Source organism: Camelus ferus, chromosome 5, assembly GCF_009834535.1.
Source record: "Camelus ferus isolate YT-003-E chromosome 5, BCGSAC_Cfer_1.0, whole genome shotgun sequence".
Taxonomy (NCBI): Eukaryota; Metazoa; Chordata; class Mammalia; order Artiodactyla; family Camelidae; genus Camelus; species Camelus ferus.
The window spans coordinates 87,736,257-87,754,458 of record NC_045700.1 but is presented as its reverse complement, the minus strand read 5'-3'; the positions used below and the strand labels follow the sequence as shown (position 1 = coordinate 87,754,458).

The following is an 18,202-nucleotide window of genomic DNA, read 5'->3' as shown; positions in this document are numbered from 1 at the left end:
TAAAATCCTTGTTTAGTCACAGAAGACTCATTTCTGCAGATTTTTAGACAATTCCAGGTGTCCCTACAATCTAAATATTCTCTATAACAGAGCATAAAACCACTTCTCAATTTAGAATGGTATTTTCACATTGAATGTGAACAAATCAGGTTTTGGAGTTATGCAATTTTTAGGTGAATGGTGCTATCTCTTCTGAAAAAAAAATGAATTTTGCATAGAAGATCACACCCACACCACTACCACCATCAGCATCACCACAAACCATCCGTTTGTATTTAATAAGCATGAATAGAGATAGGTAAGAATTTCATATTCCAAGATGTTTTAAACAGTGTTTTCTCATTCCCCATTAGCTATTTTTGAAAATGAAAAACGTCGAATTGGGCATGGAGAAATAGCCACTCCTTTACATTATCAGCAAGAATGCTAAAAGGTACTATTTCTTAGAACAGCAATTTAGCAGTTTGAACATTTTTGTTTTTACGTGTTTGACTTTCAACTCAGAAATTTCCCATCCCAGGCAAAGGCGGACTGTTTACAAGGCTTTTCATGGCAGTGCAGTTAGAAACGAATAAAATAGTAAACGTCTGCCACCGAGGTCAGACTGAATGTCGTATCTGTGCAACAGAACACTGCACGGCTGTCAAAATAGGAAGATCGATCTATGCCCTGAGAATGAATGACTTGAGATCTAGTATATGTTCAAACAGTAAGCTTCATTGTGTCCAAGATCATTTACGTAAACAGAAATTTAATAAAAGAATTGTAAGAGTCAGGAGACTGATGATAACAATGAGGTATACATGAGGTGTTGTTCGGGTGCCTGGGGAGTGAAGGGGATTCGGGAGATTTCAGGAAGAAAGAAGACCTGACTTGATGGAAACCTGCAGGCTTCTCGATGGCACACCACCGCCAGTGCCAGAGTGTCCTGTGACATCGCACTTGACTTTAGTGCCCCAGGGAGCACTTAGCTGGGGACCAGTGATATGAATTCTTCCAGTTTCGTGGATTCTTTTCATCTCTTTAAGCACACGCAACTGCCTCGGGGCTGCGCTGAGGGACTGCAGGCAAAATAGAGGCAGGGAGAGCCTGACAGGGGCTTCTTCATGACCCTGTGAGGGGCAGGGGTCTAGTTTTCAACTGACCAAACGCCTCAGTATCTCCAGGTTCCTAGGGGCTAAAGTAAAGTAATTTGAGGGGGAAATCAGGGGATTCTTATATTCACATTAGCTCAATCAATAGGCATTAAGTAGTTCACCCTAATTTTATTCCCTGCAAGTTTTTAGAGTCCTGTAGATCCTGTCCAAAAGGTCCTCTATCCTCTGAGAAATAATAGACCTACAACTGTCTCTCAGATTCCTGAGGAAACACACCCAGATGAGAGAGCCTTTTCTCCAAACACAATGACCACAGCAGTGAGGATTGTCTGCGTTGAATTACCATTTCCTATTTAGAAATTTAGTTCAGAGTAATTAATCATGAATGAATCTTTGTTGAAGCTGGATAGCTGGGAGTTAGTTACATATGTCTGAATGAGATCTGTTGCCTGCCACAATCAGTAAACAAAGGATGCTGAGGTCATCAAGTCATTAGACACTACTGCCTCCTGGAGGGGACCAGCGAGAACTCAGGATGGAGACAAGCAGGCAGCCAAGCCTCTGCTGCCACCCCCAGCTGTGCCCCCTGAGGGAACTCAGGTTGAGGGGAAAATGGGCAGGAGACTGGCCCTGGATGGCCAGCTGCATATCAAAGGAATGATTTCAATGAGCTCAGACCTTTGTACCTTCCTATACACAGAAAAGCTCTAAATTCCTAAACAGATATCTGGTTTTCTTTAATTCATAGTAATCTTTGGATGTTCCCACTACCTGGTCTTTGTTGCAAAAACTCCTATGTATCCTGTCTTCCTGCCTCTTCAGAGCAGTTTCTGAGAGCAATCTGAGATGCTGCCTCCCAGGCTCCCATCCTCAGAATGTCCACCAAATAAAATTTACCTCTCAACAGTTAGGTTGCGCATTATTTTTCAGTTTACATATGTTTAAAGTTCCTTTTTTTGTTTGTTTTGGTTTAATGTATTTATTTGTTTATTTGCATATACATACATATGTTTGTTTTCATATTCTTCTTCATTAAAAGTTACAAGACATTGAATCTAGTTCCCTGTGCTATACAGAAAGCTTCTTTATAATAAACAGTTTAAAAACCCAAAAGATCAACAAATGTGTTCAGTTAGAAAAAGGTGCTTAACCTTACTAATAATCAAGAAAAATACTAATTTTTTTCATCTGCTATATTAACAAAACATTATTTTTAGTATCTATCTAGTGTTGATGCTGATTATAAAGCAAGCATTGTACACTGTGGGTTCGAAGACCTGACATATTTTTATAGAGGGCAACTTTGTAACTTTCCTCTGTATGCAAAACATGGATAACCTTTGATGTAGTAATTCCATCCTTAGGAATTTACTCTAAGGAAATAATCAGAAGGGAGAAAACACTTGATGTGTTGCTAACATTTATCCATCTCTGACTTTGCAGATTCAGTTCATCTGCAAAATAACCATGTGGATTAGATATATTATTATTATTATTATTATTATTATTATTATTATTATTATTATTATTACTATTATTATTATTACTATTATTATTATTACTATTATTATTTCCATTAGAGGAATAAGGAGACCAGAGCGGTGAAGTCACTCTGTTGTGGAAAGATCTGCTCTGGGCCCTGAGGAGACAAATAACTCAGAGACAGGGTCTTGGAGCTTAGAAGAAAAGAGGCAGCTTTATAGCTTTGCTGGGCAAAGAGGACTCACAGCAGGCTAGTGCCTTTAAAACCGTGAATCCACCTTGGGGATGGGGCAGGGGGATTATATCCATAGCTTAAACAATAAAGCATGGATAACAATCAACAGAATTATTTCCTTCTCATAAGACTCAGAGTTGGGTCAGGGCGAATCCCTGTGACCAATTCCATAGAGGCTGGGGCTTGTCAGTCTTTTGATCTGTTTATCTTATAAGTGCCCAAGGCGTGGTCTTCTTGGTAATTTAGGCTATTTTGTAAGGTTACAGTCCCATGACCTTCTGCTTGGAGAACTACTCAGAGACCAAGCATGATTACTACTTTCGATTACTGGAATAAAGTAGAAACAGTAAAATTAGTAGCTTTATTTTAACTACAGGACTAGAGCTATGAGTAGCAACTGGTCAGTCTGGTTAGTTGACTGTTTTAAAGGCGAGCATAATAATATGCAATCTGTTAGCCTACGTGCAGCCATTTTATTAATTTTCCTTCAATTTTACAAACTAGTAAGTATTAGAGCTGGGATCTGACCCCAAAACCGGGGGGTTACTGTGTGTGGACAATCATTACAGGATTAAAGGTACATGCATGGAGTTTGGCCAAATAAACTGCACTACATGCATCTCATGGTTATCAGATGAGCCTCAAGCACATTTCACTCTCAGACCCGTGCTGTCTGTACTCGCTTGTGTACAAGGCTGATCTTCCCTATAAACATCACACAGTGTTTTCCAAACAAGGACAAACTAGTGTCGAGCTTCACATCACCCAAATGTCCAGGAGTCTAATGACAGTAGGTCCCCATTTCCATTAAACCCCACAGTAACCGCTGTGTGATGTGGGGGAAAGGCTGGCTCCATCCCCAGCTTGCTGCTGGAGGTTTGTCCCTCTGGTAGTCACTGCTGCCCCACCCTCTGCCTCTGCACCTCCCACCTCAGCTTGTCCTGAGAGGTCCCTAGGGTGCCAGGTCCCACACCCGGGCCCAGCTGTCCCCACTCACAGTGCCCACCCAGGCTTTTCCACCTCCAGCCTCCTCACCATGGAGCCCCTTTGCTGCCTCCACTGAATCTAGGGGCCCCTGCTCTGCTAGGCTGGTGCACCCTGCTGGAGCTCCCTGCCCTTACACCGTGCAGCCCACTGCCCCTTCCCTCCTCGATCCCCAGGGTGGAGCAGGGTCTTCCTTTAATTCCCCACAACCTTCCAGACCCAAGATTACAACCAAGTAAGTTTCCATGTAAGGTTCAAGGACAACAGGAAGTGACTTAAAACAGTGACCAATGACCAGTACAGCCTTGCTCTTCAGCTCTGCGAGCCTCCGTCCACTCCTCTTGTGTTACTGGAGCCCAGCATCACCAGACAGCTCCCCTCCCCCTGCAGAAATACCCCGAGGCATGTTGCTCCACTTGTGGTCCAGGCACAAACCACAGTGAGATTCCAGTGAAATCATTTGCCCACCCTGGGCAGGGCTGCACCCTATGTCCTATTCTGAAATTTAACGCAGCTCAACGTGCCGGACTCTGGGAATATCTGCTCCCTCCAAGGTATATCCCGCTTTATTCCCACCCACACAGATGTGGTCTTGTTTCCAAAGCCCAGTTTCACAGAAGGACAATTCCCTCAGAAATTGTTAAACCATCATCTGTCTCTCCTGATGCCTGGAGTATTTCATTTATGAGTTATGTGTATGGGATGTGGAAACTAAGTCTGTGCTGAGAAGTGCCAACTTCTGGCCTATTGATTTTCATGGTCCCTCTCTCACTAGGGGTTAAATTGAACTGGGGCATCTTTTCTAGAGACTTGAGGTCAGTGCTCCAAACCATTTGTGAGCACCAGCTTGAACAAAAGCACACATGGCCTGAGGAAAGGAGACCCCTGAATCTGTGCCAAGAAAAGGAAAACAGCTACCCAGACAGTTTTATGTGAGTGCAACTAAAAGACCTGCCAAATCGCTGTGACCCCATGGAACCTCCCTGCCTGCCTCTTCCAGATCAGGGTGAGTGCTCATCTCCCTTGTGGACCTGAATCAAAGGAGCAGTGACCTGAAAGTAGCTTGAAGTCTCCCCACTAAAAATGGAAATGGCTTTCAACTTTTATATGAAACCTTTACTGCTCTATCCGAGGTTTTACAGGGGTGCAATTACAGGAGAGCAGTCAATTGACAAGTTTACATGTTTGAAACTGAACTGTTGATCTCAAAAGTGTGCTTGTCTTCCAGACACTCCCTTCCCAGTTACTGTCAGTTAAGAGCAACTTCATCCTTTCGGTTGCACAGACCGAGAAGACACTGGCATCACCTAGGCTCCGATTTTCCTCTCACGCCTGCACATCGTACACTGTGTGTGGTTCACCAACAAGGGAGTCAGTGTGTGGTGGAAAGTAACCTCTTAATTTTTATGTTCCTATAATAGGTTTCCTTACAATAAAATTAGTGTTTTAATAATGCACAACTTCTACTAATACATCTGTTCAATTATGGCCACACAAGTATTTTATGATTTTAATCTACAAAGAGACAGTTAACTAGTAAAGGCAATGAAACAAAAAATCTCACTAAATTGGAGTCAGATTGTAGACAGTTAACATAATCAAACTAAAGAAACCAAGACCTAAACAAATAGACTTTCCTTTAGGTGCTGAACTTCATCTGACTATAGACACTGAGATCAAAAGTTGTTAGAAAAGTCGATCTAGAGGTAGGGAGAACGTGATGTCATAAGGGTCCAGGAATACAATGTTCCCAGAATCCTTTTTCTGGCTTACATAAAAGGACAGTTGTAGACACCAAAATTTTACCATCATGTAAAAATGTACTAGAGACAGATTATCCACTGATTACTCTAAACCCATCTCAAACACACATTGGGAGGTCTTACTCATTTGATGGGTTTAGTTGAATCTTTGGCTGAGACACAGTTGAACAAGAAAAAAAGAGAAGATGTCGAGGAGTCTTTGAATGCTGATTTTATGTGGTTTATTGGGAAAAGAATTGTCTTAGGTTTACAGAACCAGAAAGCTGTAACAGAGCTAGAGGATGGAGAAGCCACAGGAAGAGGGGGAAAGAAATGGAAACAAGCATTTCAACAGTAAAATATCAAGAAACTGTAACATTAAAACTCATCACTCCACTTTGGTGGGCTGACACTTTGGTGATGGACAGAGGGAGACTGTGTTGTAATTTTTCATTTGGAGACAGGATCTCAGGATGGGAAGATCAAACCCTTCAGCCTGAGAACCAGTCTCATGTCACCCTTGTGACATTCAAATCAGGGAGGGCTGGCAGAAACAAAGAAAATCTTACCAAGGAGGCAGCTCCCTGCAGCATCTTCCCAGAAGCGGGAGCCGCCCCCTAGTGGCAGCACTGCCTCTTGCAGCACCTCTGCTGACAGCAGCACTTCTGCTGACAGCAGCCCTTCCCACAGCCGCAGCCGCAGTCACACGAGTGGCGGCGGCACGTGCGGCGGTAGCAGCAGACCACGGGGGTGTTGCAGCAGCTCCCGCAGCAGCCCCCACAGCAGCCACAGCAGGAGCCGCCCCGGTAGCACCTGTACGAGGTGCAGCTGTCACAGCCGCCACAGCCACCACCGCAGCCACCACAGCCACAGCCACCACCGCAGCCACCACCACCGCAGCCACCACAACCACAGCAGCCCATAGTGTCAGCAGAGAGGACTCAGGAGAGGGGAGGACGGAGACTCAGGAGGTGAGGGACGTCTGATGCCGCCTCCTGCTGTGGGGGGGGGCCTTATATACCATCTTCAGGAGCTGAGCCCAGAGACCCAGCCTGTGCCTTGTTGTTGTTTATCCCACTTCCCATAAACGATCTCACAAGGCCTCTTACATCCTTCCTTGTTGGCCAGCTGATATTGCTAAATCCCGTCTCTTAAACCTATATTTGCATTAGAACACACTTCTGAGAGCTTTGTGCCCATAAGAATGTAAGTGTGTATGTATGTTTTGCCCCGGGGTCTAGAATAGTGCCTGGCCTGATGTACGTGTTCATCAGCCAGCTGTTGGTTTAAATAAATGCCTACAACACTTAAGAATAATCTTCAATTACTTGTAACCATGAAAGTCTAAATCTAGAGCCAGGTAAAAGTCCTGTTTCTATGTCCACTTCTTAGGCATCGCAGGGTAGAAAAAAGGTTGTTTTTCTCTCTACTGGTATTCATTACTCACGCCAAGTTATAGAAACATTTTGGAAGAATAAATAAAGAGCAGGAACCCAAATGGAACGAGCAGACATCCCCACATGTACTTTTCATCTCTCCTTTAAACTCACTTCTGCTTTTCCTGGCTCCCTGAAATACTTTGTTCACAAGAAGAATTTCTTCATCATTAAAATGGACAAAAATAAAATACATTTGTGTGATGTCAAATGATAAAAATATAATTTTGTGTAACTTCCTCCTAAATTATTGGCCAAGAGTGAAGTTCCTGTTTGTTGTTTGTCTGTTAAGTAACTGGTAAACAAAAACAAGACAGACTTCATCTGGTGGCTGGCCTTCTCTCGTGCCTCCATGGGCAAGACTAGTGTTTCAGGCTGACCATGGCTAAGGGGGAATGTTTATTTGCAATGATTGGTCTCCATTTGGCTGACTCTACCTGTCAGTATGCCTTTTTGTGCCCCGGGTATCCTCAGGTGTCAACAGCGGTCCGCAGAGGTATGTTCTTGTTTGACTGTCTTGAGAACTGAGATCTGCCTGGGCCAGGAGCTCCAGACAGCTCCCAGGGAGGGACCACGCCACAGTCCCCCTGGGGACACGCTTGCAGCTTCTGGAGGGGAGACGCCCCGGCTTTGCTGGCTCTGTGCTGCTCCCAGGGCTTTGGGGTCCCTGGTTGACAACTGGCATCTCTTTGATAACTTAACCTTTTGAAAGCCAGAGAGGGAACCCTGAAAATGCCCTCCTTTGATCTATTTCTCCCTGAAGCCGAGGCTGTCCGGTCTCTCCCTGCTCTCCGTTCCGGGTGCCCAGCACCGTGCAGAAACCCTGCTGAGTGCCCAGAGACCCAGGAAACGTCTACAATGGTCGTGTCGGAGATACAGGCAACATCCTGAGTCCCTGAGACCTTCTCTTCCCTACACTTCAGCCTTCACTTTTCTAGTTCTGGACTAAAGATATGACACACAAGTATATCATTCATAACAGAAAAGTCCAGGTTCCCAAAGGAGGATGCTCTGCTGAAAATAGGAGGTTATTTCAAGGTTCTCAGGAAGGAAGTAAATAGAAGGTCCTGTGAGATCCTTCCGTGGCAATTGGGCTACAGCAGAGGAGGGACAGTATTTAAGGGCCCCTGGGGCAGAAGGTGGCATCAGACATTCCTCACCTCCTTAGTCTACGTCCTCCCCTCTCCTGAGTCCTCTCTGCTGACACTATGGGCTGCTGTGGTTGTGGTGGCTGTGGTGGCTGTGGTTGTGGTGGCTGCAGTGGTGGTGGCTGCGGTGGTGGCTGTGGCTGTGGTGGCTGCGGTGGTGGCTGTGGCGGCTGTGACAGCTGCACCTCGTACAGGTGCTACCGGGGCGGCTCCTGCTGTGGCTGCTGTGGGGGCTGCTGCGGGAGCTGCTGCAACACCCCCGTGGTCTGCTGCTACCGCCGCACGTGCCGCCGCCACTCGTGTGACTGCGGCTGCGGCTGTGGGAAGGGCTGCTGTCAGCAGAAGTGCTGCTGTCAGCAGAGGTGCTGCAAGAGGCAGTGCTGCCACTAGGGGGCGGCTCCCGCTTCTGGGAAGATGCTGCAGGGAGCTGCCTCCTTGGTAAGATTTTCTTTGTTTCTGCCAGCCCTCCCTGATTTGAATGTCACAAGGGTGACATGAGACTGGTTCTCAGGCTGAAGGGTTTGATCTTCCCATCCTGAGATCCTGTCTCCAAATGAAAAATTACAACACAGTCTCCCTCTGTCCATCACCAAAGTGTCAGCCCACCAAAGTGGAGTGATGAGTTTTAATGTTACAGTTTCTTGATATTTTACTGTTGAAATGCTTGTTTCCATTTCTTTCCCCCTCTTCCTGTGGCTTCTCCATCCTCTAGCTCTGTTACAGCTTTCTGGTTCTGTAAACCTAAGACAATTCTTTTCCCAATAAACCACATAAAATCAGCATTCAAAGACTCCTCGACATCTTCTCTTTTTTTCTTGTTCAACTGTGTCTCAGCCAAAGATTCAACTAAACCCATCAAATGAGTAAGACCTCCCAATGTGTGTTTGAGATGGGTTTAGAGTAATCAGTGGATAATCTGTCTCTAGTACATTTTTACATGATGGTAAAATTTTGGTGTCTACAACTGTCCTTTTACGTAAGCCAGAAAAAGGATTCTGGGAACATTGTATTTCTGGACCCTTATGACATCACGTTCTCCCTACCTCTAGATCGACTTTTCTAACAACTTTTGATCTCAGTGTCTATAGTCAGATGAAGTTCAGCACCTAAAGGAAAGTCTATTTGTTTAGGTCTTGGTTTCTTTAGTTTGATCCTGTTAACATTGTAAAATCTGTCTCCAATTTAGTGAGACTTTTTATTTCATTGCCTTTACTACTTAACTGTCTCTTTGCAGATTATGGTCATAAAATACTCGTGTGGCTATAAGTGAACAGATCTATTAGCCAGAGTTGTGAGTTATTAAAACACTAAACACTTTGATTATATTTTATTATAAACAAGCCTATATAGGAACATAAAAATTAATAGGTTACTTTCACCCACACCCTGAGTGCCTTGAAGGTGAAAGCACATGCAGTATACATACAGCGTACAACGTGGATAAATCCCCCTTTGGGATGTACTGCCCTTCTCTATGAACTACCCCTTAGGATTCTCTACCAAAGTCTGTTCCGCATTCAAGGCAAGAAATGAAAGGGGCAGAAGAGGGCTCAGTGATCAGGCAGCTGACTCCGGGACTGCAGAAGTTGATTTACTCCTACTGGTTTCTGCTGGACCAAAGAGGTCCTGCCCTCCCTCTGTCTCTCCCACTCCTCCTGGCAGTGCTCACAGCGAGTAGATGCTTCAGAAGTGTTGCACTGAAAAAAAACTGCAGGAGGCACCGGGCGGGGTCAGCGGGGCAAGCGGGGGTGGCCGGTAGGGGGTGGGGGGCAAGGTAAAAGCACACAGCAGACAACAAGGGCTGGGATGCTTCCTGGGAGAGGCTGTGGGACGATCTCACTGGCTCAAGGGACAACGGGCTCTTCCTGCCGGGCCCCAGTCTGTGCTCAGATGTCCCTACACAATCACACTGATACTGTTTGCTGGGGTGGGGGTGGGGGTGTTATTACTGGTTACTACTTGCCAGCCATCCAGTTAATAGAGGCATCAAAGGATAATAATATAAATAGATGAATTTGCTTCAGCATGTATCTGGCCATCACTAACTCTGTCAAACACTGCGCCCAGCGGGGTAGGATATACAGAAGTCAGCAAAAGCCGGGAGCAAGCCTGCACTAACAGAGAGGGAGTAGACCTGAGCGATAAAGCCTTTACTTCTGAGGATCGTGGCAGAATCACACATGCACACCAGTGACTTAATATTTTTGTATACACATCGTGTCCCCTCAATGGAAAATATTTCTTGAGTGCCTACGATGTTCTAGGCACTTTTCTAAGCCTCTAGGATATTTCAATGAACAAAACAGATAAAAATTCCCACCCCCAGGAATTTTTTTTTGGTCACAACTGAAGCTTTATTTTAGTACTTTTCATTCTTTTTAGAACATCCCTGACAACTAGAAACTTGTATGTAAGGGTGATTTTTATAACGGTAGGGTAAATATAATATAATAGGTGGTGGAATTGTAACAATAAATAGATTTTATGTATCGATGCACACTTTGACATCCCACAGGTAAAAAAGTCATACTCTATAAATACTCTATAAATAGTGGATTCCAGATTTGTCTTTGAGGGTTTACATGTTATGAATATTTCCGGACAGCCTATTTAGGAATACATTATAAATTTTTTTTTTAAAAATCATAAAGCATTAAAAAATATTTAATCCCTTTTTTCTACAAAGAATGAACATTTCTTAAATATTACAAATACTGAAACAAATATATTAGCTTGCAGATATGTATAATTTACTAGTTTACACTTAAAAATGCAGGATGATCAATTACATGTAAATATATGTATTATATCTTAGATCAAATGAACAATTCGGCATTACTCTGGAGCTGGTTTTGCTGCATTGCATGTGTGCCCAGGGCACGGTTACCTAATAGCCAGCTCAGGCAGCCGACCTACTATTCACTGTCAGGCTTACAGGAGTCGGACCACTAACTCTAGCAAAGAGCCCAGGAAGTAAATGATAATTCCTGTAACAATCGACCCCAAATGGCCAAGACTCAATTAATAAACTGACAGCTCCCCTAGTTTTTGTCCCTTCTTCCAACTAGTGATGAGCCAGAGAAAGCCAAATATGCACCCCAACCAGTCACATAGGTCACCCCACTTTACAGCGCTCAGCTCCAGCTTCCCCACAAAAGCCTCCAGTCAGGGGCCACCTGGATTCTTCCCTTTTTCCACCATAAAGCTCTCCCACCCTGTTTGCCTGTGAGTCTCTGACAAAAGGCAAGTGATTGTGGGTGGCCCTGTTGCCATAGCAGCTCTGAATAAATAGCCTCCACTCATCCCCTTTGACTGCTGTTCATTTATTTCCTCAAGACTCAAGAATTCCACCCCTGGTATGTATACATCCTTGCACGCTTGCTCCAGGAGCTGTATACAAGATTGTTCATAGCAACACTGGCAAAAACAGCAAGACCTGGAAACAATGGAAGGTCCAGTCATCTGGTCAGTAGATGAACAAATGAACAGAAGTATATTCATAGGAAGAAAACCAAAGGAATGCTGGGCGTGAGCACTAGCGTAGGAACTAACCTGGGTGTGGGGGTGCAGATGGGTGGGTTGCGGTGGGGAGGAGCCTTAGAGTTAGACCAGCTTGTCAAGGTCCCAGCCTATTAAACTACTAGAATGCTTAGTAAAGAAAATAAACAAGACCATGCTTAGAGTGCACTGTGAACCAAAGAGATTATGGTCTAACATTTTCTGTGCCTCTGAAGTCTGTATAATAATAAAGTATATTAACATGTGATGTCAAGGAAAAGAAACAGAGCAGAGTACGAGAGATTTGGATTGCAGAGAGGGTGCAATTTTATGTTCGATAGTCCAGTTAGCACTTGGGAGAAGGTGACACTGGAGAAAAGACTAGAAAGTGAAGTGGAAGAGAACTGTCGAGTTATCTGGAACAAGAGAATTGTGGACAGTGGGAAGGACCATGAGAAGGTGAGTCAATGAGGGTGCTAGGTGTAGGGATTTTAACAGGTGACGGGGAGACTGCATTTCATGAGTGTCACTGTAGGTCATTGTCTACTTCAGCTTTGACTGTGGGTGGAGCAGGCAACCTAAAAAGGGTTTGAGTTGAGAAAGGAGACCACTGTCTTACATTGTAAAAGGATTGCTCCAAACAGCACCTTGAGAGGTGACTATGGAGGGGCTACGATGGGAGCTGGGCCATGTTGAGGAAGCTCTTGCTGGTTGCAGGTGATGGGGCCCTGACTTGTGGCGCATGAGCAGGTTGTGTTCTGGTGATGTCAACTGGATTTGCTCATCAATGACGTGCAGGTGTGAGAGGAAAATAGGAGCCCACATGGTGCCAGGGTCTTCTAGGTCAGTGCAATAGAAAGGATGAAGTCCTTGTTAACTGAGAGTAACTGGGAAGGTGGTCTCTGGGAGAGAAGCACTCCTTTGAGGAAGATCAAGAGTTCACTTTGAAACATGTAAAGCTTAAGGTGCCAATTGTCATTGCTCCTGTAATTGCACCCCTGTAAAACCTTAGACAGAGCAGTAAATGTTTCATATAAAAGTTGAAAGCCATGTCCATCTTTAATGGGAGACTTCAAGCTACCCTCAGGTCACTGCTCCTCTGATTCAGGTCCACAAGGTAGGCGAGCACTCACCCTGATCTGGAAGAGGCAGCCAAGGAGGTTCTGTGGGGTCACAGCGATCTGGCAGTTCCTTTACTTGCACTCATACAGAACTGTCTGGGTAGCTGTGTTTCTTTTCTTGGCATGGATTCAGGGGTTTCATTGCCTTAGGGTGTGTTTGCTCTTGTTCATGCTGGTGCTACAAACGTGGAGCACTGACCTCAAGTCACTAGAAAAAAATGTCCCAGTTCAATCTTAACCCCAGTGAGAGAGGGACAATGGAAGTGTCAACTTCTCAGTAGAGACTTGTATCTACACCACATAAAAGTGACTCATGAACTGAAATACTCCAGGCATCAGGAGTGACAGATGTTGATTTATCAAGTTCTGAGCTAATGGTCTTGCCTGCAAACCAAAGGTTTGGAGGCAAGACCACCTCTGTGTGGGTTGGAATAAAGTGGGATTTGCCTTGGAGGGCACAGATATTCCCACCGTCCACCACCTTGAGCTGAGGTAGATTTCAGAATAGGACATAGGGGGCAGCCCTGCCCAGGACAGGCAGATCCTTTCATTGGAGTCTCACTGTAGTTTGTGCCTGGACCCCAAGGGGTAGCAAGATTCATGGGGGCATTTCTGCGGGGGGAAGGGAGCTGACTGGTGCTGCTGGGCTCCAGTAACGCAAGAGGGGTGGACAGAGGCACCCAGGGCCGAAGAGCATGGGTGTGTCGGTCATTGGTCATGATGTTGAGTCACTCCTTGTTGTCCTTGAACCCTAGTAGAAACTTGTTTTCTTGTAATCTGGGGTCTGGGAGGTTAAGAGGAATTAAAGGAAGACCCTGCTCCACCCTGGGGATGGAGGAGGGAAGGGGCGGCGGGCTGGATGGTGTAAGAGCAGTGGACTCCAGCAGGGCACACTCAGCCCAGCAGAAAAGGGGCCCCTGGCATCAGTAGAGGCAGCAAAGGGGCCCCGTGGTGTGGAGACTGGAAGTGGAGGAGCCTGGGTGGGTGTGGTGAGTGGGGGTAGCTGGGCCCAGGTGTGGGACCCAGCACTGTAGGGACCTCTTGAGGTGGGAATCTCCATAAAAAAAAAGACCAGCAGGACCCCCAGCCTGGGCCACTACTCTCCTGCCAGCACCATCGGATTCCCTGGCCCAGCAGCTTTATCTAACTTTTTTCCTCTGAAGTGACTTACTTCTAGGAAAGTGGAGCTCATTCCTGATTGGTCCATTTTCCTCACTCCTGATTGGTTATTTCTCTCCCTCCTGATTGGTCCATTTATACAAAGCCTGTTCCTAATTAGTCAACTTTTGTTATACCTTATTTGCATATGATGTTGCAACGTGTAAACTGGCAGCCTATAAAAGCCTGTGTGAACCTACAGATAGAGTCCAGAGCTTGGAGTGTTAACTCCTCTGGTCCCACAGGCGTAATAAACCTGAGTTCTCCAACTTTCCGAGTGCTGCTTGGTCTCTTGCCAGGATCCAGGTTGCCGTCACAACTGAGTTGTAACACCGAGCTGTAACACTGAGCTGTAACACGTTTTTCTGCAACACTCTCAGGACAAGCTGAGGTGGGAGGTGCAGAGGCAGAGCGTAGGGCAGCAGTGACTACCAGAGGGACAAACCACCAGCAGCAAGCTGGGGATGGAGCCAGCCTTTACCCCACATCACACAGCGTTTACTTTGGGATTTAATGGAAATGGGGACCTACTGTCATTAGACTCCTGGACATTTGGGTGATGTGAAGCTCGACACTAGTTTGTCCTTGTTTGGAAAACACTGTGTGCTGTTTATAGGGAAGATCAGCCTTGTACACAAGCGAGTACAGACAGCGCGGGTCTGAGAGTAAAATGTGCTTGAGGCTCATCTGATAACTATTAGCTGTATGTAGCGCAGTTCATTTGGCCAAACCCCTATGCATGTACTTCTAATCCTGTAATGATTGACTAAACATACTACCCCTGTTAGAGCAGGCAGATAGCTAGAAATGAGCAGAGAAAGGGAGATGCAGACCAATTGCCAGAAATTGAGCAAAAAGGTGGGCCACAGGCCAAATGCGGGAAACCATGCATTATGTAAGCACCAGGGGTCCCAAGCAGAGAAAGAAAAGCAGGAACCTCTTGGCTGATAAGTGGGCACAACTCTGGGGGTGATAAGCAGCCCAGAGACCAACAACAAAAAAAAAGAGAAAAAACAGGAAGCTCCAGTGTCCAAAGGGAACCTTTTCCTCATTATGCCCTCATTACAATCAAATCAGCCTTGCAGATTAAAAGTACCCATCTTGCACTGACGCCATGACACTTCCAATCCAGAGTAAATAAGGACAAGAATCCTTCCTCCCTTTGGGAAGGTGGAGTTGGTATGAAAATCAGGGAATACGACCCCAGACCCTTCCCTCCCTGATGAATATTCCACCCATTCATTTTTACACCCTCTGTCACCAAATTGCCAAAGAAACTGGGGCATCTGCTCACCTGGGCCTGCCTTCTCTCCCCTTGAGCGTGTACTGACTATTATTTAACAAATCCTCACTTTACTTTTTTAACCTCCACGTCATGTTTCTGAACTCTTTATGAACGGAATAAGAAACTTCAACACCAGATACGTCCACTGACAACAGTACCACCACCACCACCACCACAAACCATCAGTGTGTACCTAACAAGCAAGAAGAGAGATATTTAAGATCTTTATCTTCCAATGGTCTTTTAAATGCTATTTTCTCAATCCACATTAACTATTTTTAGAAATGAATAGTATGTTGAACTGGACATAGAGAAATAGCCACTCCTCTACAATCTAAGTACTAAATGGTATTATTCCTTGGGACACCAATTTAGCAATCTGAACATTTTTTTTTTTAATATACCCTTTCAACTCAGAAATTTTACATATTGGGCAAAGACAGATGATTTACAAGGCTATTCATGGCAGTGTAGTTAAAGACAAATAAAATATAAAATGTCTGCCACCGAGGTCAGATTAAATGTCTTGTCTGTGCACAGCTGTCAAAAAGAGGGAGATAGATCTCCAGGAACTGAGAGAGAATGACTTAAGTTTTATTAAGTGTTCAAACAGCAGGCTACAGTGTGTCTAAGATAATTTATGTAAATAAAAATATACCTAAATAACTGTAACACACAGTCAGGAGCAGATGTTACCAGTGAGGTATACGGGAGGTGTTGTGCAGGTGCCTGGGGAGTGACGGGGATTCGGGAGGTTTCAGGAGGAAAGGAGACCTGACTTGATGGAAACCTGCAGGCTTCTCGATGGCACACCACCGCCAGCGCCGGAGTGTCCTGTGACATCACACTTGAGAACTAGTGCCCCAGGGAGCACTTAGCAGGTGGAGCAGTGCTCTGAATCCTTGCACTTTGCTGGACTCTGCATCTCTTCAAGCACACACAATTGCTTTGGGGATGGGCTGAGGGAATTCAGGCAAAATAGAGGCAGTGAGAGCCTGACAGGGGCTTCTTCATGACCCTGTGAGGGGCAAGGGTCTAGTTTTCAATTGACCAAAGGCCTCAGTGTCTCCAGGTTCCTATGAGCTAAAGTAATTTGGGGGAAAATCAGAAGATTCTTATATTCAAGTTAGCTCAGTCTTAGGTGTCATTAAGTAATTCACCCCAATCTTACTCCCTGCAAATTTTTAGAAGCCTGTAGGTCCTGTCCAAAAGGTCCTCTATCCTCTGGGAAATAGACTTACAACTGTGTCTCAGATTCCTGAGGAAACACACCCAGATGGGAGAGCCTTGACTCCAAACACAGTGACAACAATAGTGAGGATTGTTTGGGTTAAATTATCACTTTGCACTTAGACATAATTGATCATGAATGAATCTTTGTTGAAGCTGGATAACAGGGAGTTTGTTACATATGTCTGAATGAAAGGTCGTCAAGTCATCAGACACTACTTCCTCCCCGAGGGGACCAGAGAGAACTCAGCATGGAGACAAGCAGGCAGCCTGGCCTCTGCTGCCGCCCCCAGTGGTGCCCCCCGAGGGAACTCAGGATGAGAAAAAACAGGCAGGACACTGGCCCTAGATGGCCAGCTCCATATCAAAGGAATGATTTCAATGAGTCCAGACCTCTGCACATTCGCATACACAGCAAAGTGCTAAATTCCTTAACTTGAGATATCTGGGGTTTTTTAATATTAACAGTAATGTTTTGATGTTCTATATTTTTTACATATATTCATTTTCTTATTCTTTTTCATTAAAAGTTATTAAAAGGTATTGAATCTAATTCCCTGTGCTATACAGAAACTTTACAATAAACAGGTTAAAAATACAAAAGATCAACACATGTGTACAATTAGAAAAAGATACTCAGCCTTGCTAATAATCAAGAAAAATACTAATTTTTTTCATCTGTTGTATTAATAAAATATTATCTCAACATCTATCTAGTGTCTGAGCAGATCATAAAGCAAGCATCATACATTCTATGGGGGAGTACTTCACATATATTTTATTCAGGGCATCTTTGTACCTTTCATCAGTACACGAAACATGGGTAACCTTTGATCTTATAATTCCATCCTCAGGAAATTGCTCAAGGAAATAATCAGAAGGGAGAAAAGATGTAATGTATCACTAAAATTTATCAAGCTTTTAATTTGTGCCAGGGACTGATTCATTTCATCTGCATCCTGACTTTATGGATTAGGTATTATTATTATTTTCATTATTGTTTCCATTTGAGGCATAAGGGATCAGAAAGGTGAATTCATTGCACAAACTAGTAAGTATTAGAGCTGGGATCTAACCCCATAACTGGGGGGTAGTGTGTTTGGACAATCATTACAGGATTAAAAGTTCACGCATAGGGGTTTGGCCAAATAAACTGCACTACATACAACTAATGATTCTCAGATGAGCCTCAAGCAAGTTTTACTCTCAGACCCACGCTGTCTGCACTTGCTTGTTTACAAGGCTGATCTTCCCTATAAACAGCACACAGTGTTTCCAAACAAGGACAGACTAGTGTCGAGCTTCACATCACCCAAATGGCCAAGGGTCTAATGACAGTAGGTCCCCATTTCCATTAAATCCCACAGTAACCTCTGTGTGATGTGGGGTAAAGGCGGGCTCCACCCTTAGCTTTTTACTGGAGGTTTGTCCCACCCTCTGCCTCTGCACCTCCCACTTCAGCTTACCCTGAGAAGTCCCTAGGGTGCCGGGTCCCACGCCCAGGCCCAGCTGTCCCCACTCACGGCACCCACCCGGGCTCCTCCCCCTGCAGCCTCCTCACCACGGAGCCCCTTTGCTGCCTCCACTGACTCTCAGGGTCCCCTGCTCTGCTGGGCTGGGTACGCCCCACTGGAGTCCCCTGCCCTTACACCATCCAGGCCTGCTGCCCCTTCCCTCCTCCATCCCCAGGGTGAAGCAGGGTCTTCCTTTAATTTCCCCAGAACCTTTCAGACGCCAGGTTACAACCAAACAAGTTTCTACTTAGGGTTCAAGGACAACAGGGAAT

At 45.0% G+C, this 18,202-nt stretch overlaps 1 protein-coding gene and 1 long non-coding RNA gene across 2 annotated transcripts in view; one reads left to right on the top strand and one right to left on the bottom strand.

Moving 5' to 3' along the window:
* LOC116663782 (small cysteine and glycine repeat-containing protein 6-like) overlaps window positions 1–18,202 on the bottom strand; it is a 30,877-nt gene that overhangs the window by 10,400 nt on the left and 2,275 nt on the right. The window lies entirely within an intron of this gene.
* Window positions 1,996–16,804, top strand: LOC116663783. Its single transcript, XR_004320114.1, has 3 exons — window positions 1,996–2,008; window positions 3,982–3,985; window positions 16,656–16,804. It is a non-coding gene; the product is annotated as an uncharacterized LOC116663783 (long non-coding RNA).